General features: G+C 55.6%; 1 protein-coding gene across 9 annotated transcripts in view; it reads right to left on the bottom strand.

The window, feature by feature from the left end:
* NCOR2 (nuclear receptor corepressor 2) overlaps nt 1-6,409 on the bottom strand; it is a 218,771-nt gene extending 212,362 nt beyond the window's left edge. For all 9 annotated transcript variants that reach the window (XM_034068507.1, XM_034068506.1, XM_034068502.1 and 6 more), the window contains exon 1: nt 6,151-6,409. The gene's annotated coding sequence lies outside the window, so the exon portion shown is untranslated. The remainder of the gene's footprint in view (nt 1-6,150) is intronic.
* Nucleotides 6,410-6,727: the final 318 nt, after the last annotated feature.

Below are 6,727 nucleotides of genomic sequence, written 5' to 3' on the forward strand. Positions count from 1 at the left end.
ACCCGTCCTCCTGCAGCGCTGCGTGTTCATCAGGTTTGCAGAGGCAAAAGACGGAGCTATTTACAATGCACTCAAGTACCGTGCAGCTGAGACCTGGTCCTATAAAAATGGAGCTGCTGGGAGTGATTTTACAAGGTTTTAAACTATTTTCAGAAGAAAGCCAACTTTCCATTGTTTGCCACAGCTTGTTAAAGGCCCACACATCCCACAGCACAAAGACACCCTCCACCCTCTGCAGCCAGCACTGCACAGCTGGAGGTACAGGCAGACTTTCAGGAAGCTTGGCTCTGCCTTGCCATCCTGCTCACTGATTCAACTCTCCCACCACATCCCACTGGAACCCAAGCCCAGGGCTCAGTCCTCCACCACAGTGTGCCACAGGAATCGGGTCCCAGCTCTTTACACAACCACCTAAGCCTCCAGACCTTACAACTACACACTCCCTGAGGATGAAACCTGCCCTCCTGGGAGACAGCGAGTCCTCCAGGACCCATCGCAGACAATGGGATGATTCGCACCAGGAACCTTCCCAAATCCTGTCATCCTCCACCCACGGCCTGACACACTTCTTTCATTCTGCCTTCTCCAACATAGAGACGCAGGAGAGCACAATACAAACCACTGTCTTGCCCCAACATGCACAAGACAAACCTTAACTGTGTTGTTGAGGAAGCTGGTGAGAAGCATTCAGGTACCAGCACAAAGCACCAGCCTGAAGAGGATTCAAACTTGGGTGAAAGATAGCCACAGCACTGGAGTGTTCCATCAGTTTACAGTCAGTTCCCTGCACAGGCAGGGAGCAGCTCGCTCGGATGGTTAAGGGTTAACTCCCCACATATTTGAGCAGAAACTGCCTTTCTGAGCACTGCCACTGTGTCCAGTTACACCAGGGAAACAATGCTAAATAAAGATTACGCTGAGTGGTATTATGTAAATAATTCTCTTCCACAATGAAAGGATAAACCCAGACTGCTTGGTTAGTTATTAACCCGGGAGCCAGCGCCGCAGAGAGGAAATCCTGCCGGCTCTGCCTCCCTGACACACGCACCACCCACCGGGAGAGCCGCAGCTCCCACAGACAATACCCGAGCAGTCCCTGCGGCCCCGGCACTCTCCTCTGACCGCTTCCCACAGGAGGAAACCATTCGGGCCCCATGACGTTGCCTCCTCCCAGGGCAGCCCCACTCCTCTTGGCCTCACCACCGCTGTTGAGGCTGGGCTTGGCCCTCTTCCTGCTCCTCTTCCCACCAGGACAAGGAGGGCTCCCTGCCCTTTGATAGGAGCTCTCTCCTTGCCACATCCCTCTTCTGGAAAGCCTTCCCTTCCCCTTGGCAGGCTGAACCCACTGGAGTCTGCCCTCGCATGCACATCTCCTCCCAGCCAGAACAACTTACTCGACCCTTCTGCCTCCACGTGCCCCTGCAACCTTCCTCCTGCCTTGGCCTCACATCTGAATGCTTTATGTTTGTCATATGATTTTAAATCTGTCAACAATTCATCCATCTGCTGCCTCCTGGGTTTTTGATGCCACAAACCTTTCTGGGATACAGCCTTGCTACAAAGCTCTCGGTGGAAAACGAAGGGGTACCTTGTCCAGGAACCAAACCAGCTTTGAAATCAGTTCTTTCCAAGGTGCTGGGCTGTCTCAGACAGCGCCTTCTTCCCACTGTGAGCAGAAAAGCCATGATGCTATCCAGTCTAAAACAAACATTATGGGAGCGGCGATAAGGGGAAATATTTCAGCTGACTAAGAGCAATGTGGGTTCAAATCCAAGCGTAAGCTGCTATTGCCTGTAATTTGTTCCTGAGCCAAAAACATAGACTGGGAGTGAAAAAATGGAAGGCATTAAACAACAAGCAGCGAGTCTGGAAAACTTCAGCATTTCCATTTATGTTACTATTTTTTTAAATAACCTTCAGTTTCACGGATCATAAAGTTAATTTGGAGTTAACTTCCCTTCTCTGTAAGTAGACAAAGCTGCTATCCTACACATTCGTTAATGTTTATTCAGTGCTCCGCAGCTATAAAGCGCTTGAGAGCACTAACCATTATCAACATCCTCCATGCCACCCAGCAGGCACATAACCCTGCCGTCTGCCCCTGTGCCCCAGCTCTTCTCCAGCCACTGTAATAGCAATCCCAGCCATCTAGCTCCATCTTTACTGCTTTTCCTCCAATGCCAGCACCTCTCCCCTGCAGGCAGAACTCCTTTCCAGACCTCTCCAAGCCTAATCCAGACCAGCAGCCAGGCACGCACTGTCAGCAGCAGCGTCCGCAGCAATCAGTGCCTCTTCCTGCCTGGCCAACCACAACCACGTCCCATCTCTCTGAGCTTCCCACCATGATGCTGGCAGGGGCAGCACCATGTGAGCACTGCCCACTCACCAAAAACATCCCCTCCTTGCCTTTAACAAGGAACAGCCCAGAAAGGCTCCAGTTGCCAGAGGCAGGTTGGCAAGAAGGGAGAAGTGGTGGCCTCTAGAAGGGAAGTGACGAGTGGGGTAGGGAGCAGGACTGGGGGAGAAACCCAGATTTCTCAACTCCCACAAGAGTCCCATTGCTGCCTCGTGCACAGGTCAGGGATCACTTCCCAAAACTGCCAAATCACTCAGTTCCTTCTGCTCCTCCGTCATCCTCCCCTTCCTACCCAATTCCTCCCTCCCTCTGACCAGGCTTTTGTGGGCATATTTATGCTCTTTGTTTTGGAGCTCCAGCTCCCCTCTTCAGTCCTTTTTTAGGAAGCATCTCTGCTCCAGACAGGCTCATTAAGTGAAATGCATTTCCATTTTCTACTGTGATACAAAGATCTATCCCTTCGACGTTACAGGGCAAACTGGAGACTCTGACACCTGTGTGCCAGCACAAGTCCAGCCACAAATAGCAATCCTCTACCACTTTCCTATGTCAATACTCAGCAAAGGCCCTTCAAAGCCCTGCAAGAGCCTGTGCCACAGCATCCTAGATGAAAATCCATGACCTCATGATGGCCAAATCCTTAAGCAGCTGCAAGAGCCTCAGTCACTAATCACAGAGGCGACTGGGTGCTGCTGTACCTCATTTCTAGCTCCATTAGAGGTGACCCTGCTCTCCACTGACATCTCTCAGTGAAGCCACAGCTCTCATCAATGCAGCTGCACAAAGATAACAGTCCTTTTAAGAACACATTGCCCTAAATTTCCATCCCCAAGCACCCCTGCATCTAGCCCATGGTCTGCATTTGGGGGATCACTGCTTGCAGGCACAAAACCCTGGAGGGAACCAGTGCTCTGCCATCGGGAGTAACAAGCCCTCACAGTGAACAGGTAAAGCACTCCCAGAGAAAGAGACTCCTCTTCAGCAGCTCTCCAGCAGACTTGCTCTGACACACTGAACCTCATGTAACCTCCCTTGCCCCAGTTTTCAGACCTGCCTAGTGATCTGGTCAGGATGAGACACTGGGTTAGGGATGGGCAGCACTGCACCCCAAACACAGGCCTCTCAAGCCCATGTCCCTTTGCAATTGCTCAAATTAGCTGCCCAAAACCCACTTCTGAAAATGTACCAGTTGAATCCTCCTTTCCTACCTCCTCATCTAGAAACTGGGGAGATCATCATCCCCAAAGAGCTGAGAAGATGACAGTATCTCAAACATGTAAATCATGGTTGGCTTCACACAGGTTTCTCTCAGGATGACCTGAAAGCAAACAGAACTGCATTTCAGCAGAGGCCACTGCCAAGCAGAACCAGCAGCAGGAAGAACCACCAAGAAGGAGCCATCAAGGGGACAAGTAATTTACAGCCATGCCATGGAAGATGAAGACGTCTGCTATGACCCAATTGCAGCTAGCGCAGTCCAGAGCTGCCATGGAGATGAGACTGGTAGCAGCTATCAGCACAGCTGCATGCACGCCTTCACCACCAATCATAACAAAACTGCCTTTACCAGACTGCAGCTCCTAATTACAAGACATGAACACCAGCCTGAACCAAACCCTCTTTGGATTTAGCGCAGGATGGCTCCAGGGACTGGTACAACCTGCACTCCAGGCGACTTGGTTCCAATCCAACCACAGCCATTAGCAAGTGAAAGGTATTGCCAAGCAGCAGCTGCTCGGTGGCTTGCGTGAAGCAAGTTTATGGTTTCAGTCCAGAGCCTGTCACCAAAACTCACCCCAGTCCCCTCCGTGGTGCTCAGAGCTGTGAAGCCAGAAGCATCCACCCACTTCTCCAGCGCTGGAGACACCAGGCTGGGAGGTGCTCCCATTCGGGCCCAGCACCAGCTCCTCGGAGCCAGCCCTGACCTCCGCAGGGTTTTCAGAACCAGGTATGTTTTGCAACTTGGCAGAAACACGCAGCTAAATAACAGAAACCACCACCCACATGAAGCCAGAAGAACAAAGTACCAGTGTTTTCCTGCCCCAGACTCGTGCGTGCCCCATCTCCTCTCTCGCACCAAAAATAGCTTCTACTTTTTCCCTCTTGGCAACAACAAACCGAGGTTTGAGTGCATTTGCTTTCAATAAACTAAACACATTTTGCAAGAGTTTCTCTCATACTGAAACTTGCCCAACTGAAGTTATAAAACACCGTCACACGCAGAACTTCCCTCCCATGGCATCTTGGGACTGAGCCTCCAAACACTGTGTGAGCCTTGCTTGCTGTATTCCCCACCCAAGGCATGGCCTCTGTGCAGAGCTGGCAGACCCAGGCAGATGAGCTGTATCCCAGAGTTACCCAACGAGTCAGCAGTGAAATTCAGGGAATTAAGTACAACTTCACTAAAGCCATCCAAGAAAAAACAGCTTTCACTGGAGCCCTCCACGAGTTCTGCCACCACTTTCAGAGGCGATGGAAACACTCACCCAGTTGTCCCAACTCACATTCCTTTATGAATCAGTACTGTTACCAAACCTTTATCTGTAAAGCACATGCAAACTAAAACTTAACCTTGCTGATAAAACCCCTACACTAAACGGAAAAACTCTCACCCCACGCAGCCAAAGAATACCAGCAGAACACCACATCCACCACAGCCAGATTAGAAAGACCGTATTCAGCAAAACCCCGATGTTTTCAGGCGTTCAGAACACCAACCTTTGCTTCGTGCAAATACCGAGGGAGAGGTCGCAGACAGAGTTCAAGCCATAAATGCCTGTGAGCAGAAAGGGAGGCGTTCGGAACTCCCCATCGCACAGATCAGCGCTGTCCTCTCGGGCGGATTCTTGAGCTGACCCAAAACACAAAGTTCAGGGAGCAGCCCCAGCCTCCAGCGCAGGCAGAAGCTCCCGCAGGCTGCACAAGCAGGGACATCCACAGGGTTCAAAGCGGTGGAAGGAGGGATGGGGTCAGCACAGCCCCTGGCCGCAGGCAGCCCCAGAGTCCTGCAGGTTTTGCTGCTTCAGTGGCTTTGGCAGCAGCCCACATGGCAGGCAGCTGCCTGCACCCACTGCAGCCTGCTCTTTGTGCATTGTCAGGGCACGGGAGCCGGGGGAGGGCCGAGGGAGCAGAGGGAACAGGAAATCACACGGACCGGCAGTCAGTGCCGACGCTGCAGCGGCCTTCAGGGACACATACACTTGTTGCCTGCAGCCACCGGCCCTGCTGCCCACCGTGAGCATGAACACAGCACCGCTGCACACACAGCGCCAGCTCAGCCAGCTCCGTCCTTCCACCGCTGCCGGGCCCACGCTCCCCCCGGCTCGGTTCAGGGGCCGGGCCCGCATTACCCCACCCGGCCCAACGGCGCCCGGGACTCGTGTGCCAGCGGGAGCCCACCGGCTCCGACGGGAATGTGGGGCGGACACGGAAAACACATCAAAACACATCAAAACTGAAAGGGGGAACGAGGCAACACCCGACCCTTGGGGCGCACCCCCCAACCGGTGTCCCCTCGGGCTCCCGCAGTGCGGGGCTCCCCCCGAGCCCCCGGCACCGCTTTCCGAGGCTCAAACACACAGAACGCGACAGAACCAAAGTTTCCCGTCAGCGCCCCGCCGCCGCCGCACGTTCCGGGTTTACATAACGGCGGCCGCCGCTCCCCACCTGCCGCCTGCGGCCCCTCACGGCCCGGCCCGGCCCCGAGCCCCAGCCCCGCACCGGCGGGGGCCGGATGGGGGCCCCGCTCCGCTCCCCACCGCTCCGCTCCCCACCGCTCCGCTGCCCCTCCTTACCTGACCCCGCCGGCCCCATGGCCGCTGCCGCCGCTCCCTCCTCTCCTCCTCTCCTCAGCGGCCGGCGGGGGGACCCGGCCCCGCCATCTGCGCCGTGTTTATAAATCCAGAGCCATGGGGCTGCCCTCCGCCAGGCTGTGTCTGTGTCCGTCCGTCTGTCTGTGTCTGTGTGTCCGTCGGTCGGTCCGTCTGCCGTTGGGTCCGCCCGCGGGGCCGGCCCGAGCCAGCCCCTCCGCCGGCCCTGCCCTGCGGAGCGGAGCGGAGCGGAGCGGAGCGCGCCGGGAGGCGGCCGCGTCCCTCAGGCCGCCCCACAGCGCCCGGCGAGGCGGGGCCAGGCGGGGCCGCGCCGCCCGCGCGCCTTAAAGGGGCCGCGCTCCGCAGCGGGGGCACCGGGTACGGCCGTGCCGGGGCCTGAGGCCTCGGTGCCGCAGTGAGGAGGCCTCGGTGCCCCCCCAGGACAAGGCCGTGGTGCCCTCCCAGCCAAGAAGGGTGCGCAGGAGGCAAAGAGTGCTGGGTTGTATGAGCAATAGTGGGGCTGGGAAGTGATCACCCCCCTTAAGCACCGGTTGGACTGTTC

Source organism: Melopsittacus undulatus, chromosome 12 (assembly GCF_012275295.1).
Source record: "Melopsittacus undulatus isolate bMelUnd1 chromosome 12, bMelUnd1.mat.Z, whole genome shotgun sequence".
Classification (NCBI taxonomy): domain Eukaryota; kingdom Metazoa; phylum Chordata; class Aves; order Psittaciformes; family Psittaculidae; genus Melopsittacus; species Melopsittacus undulatus.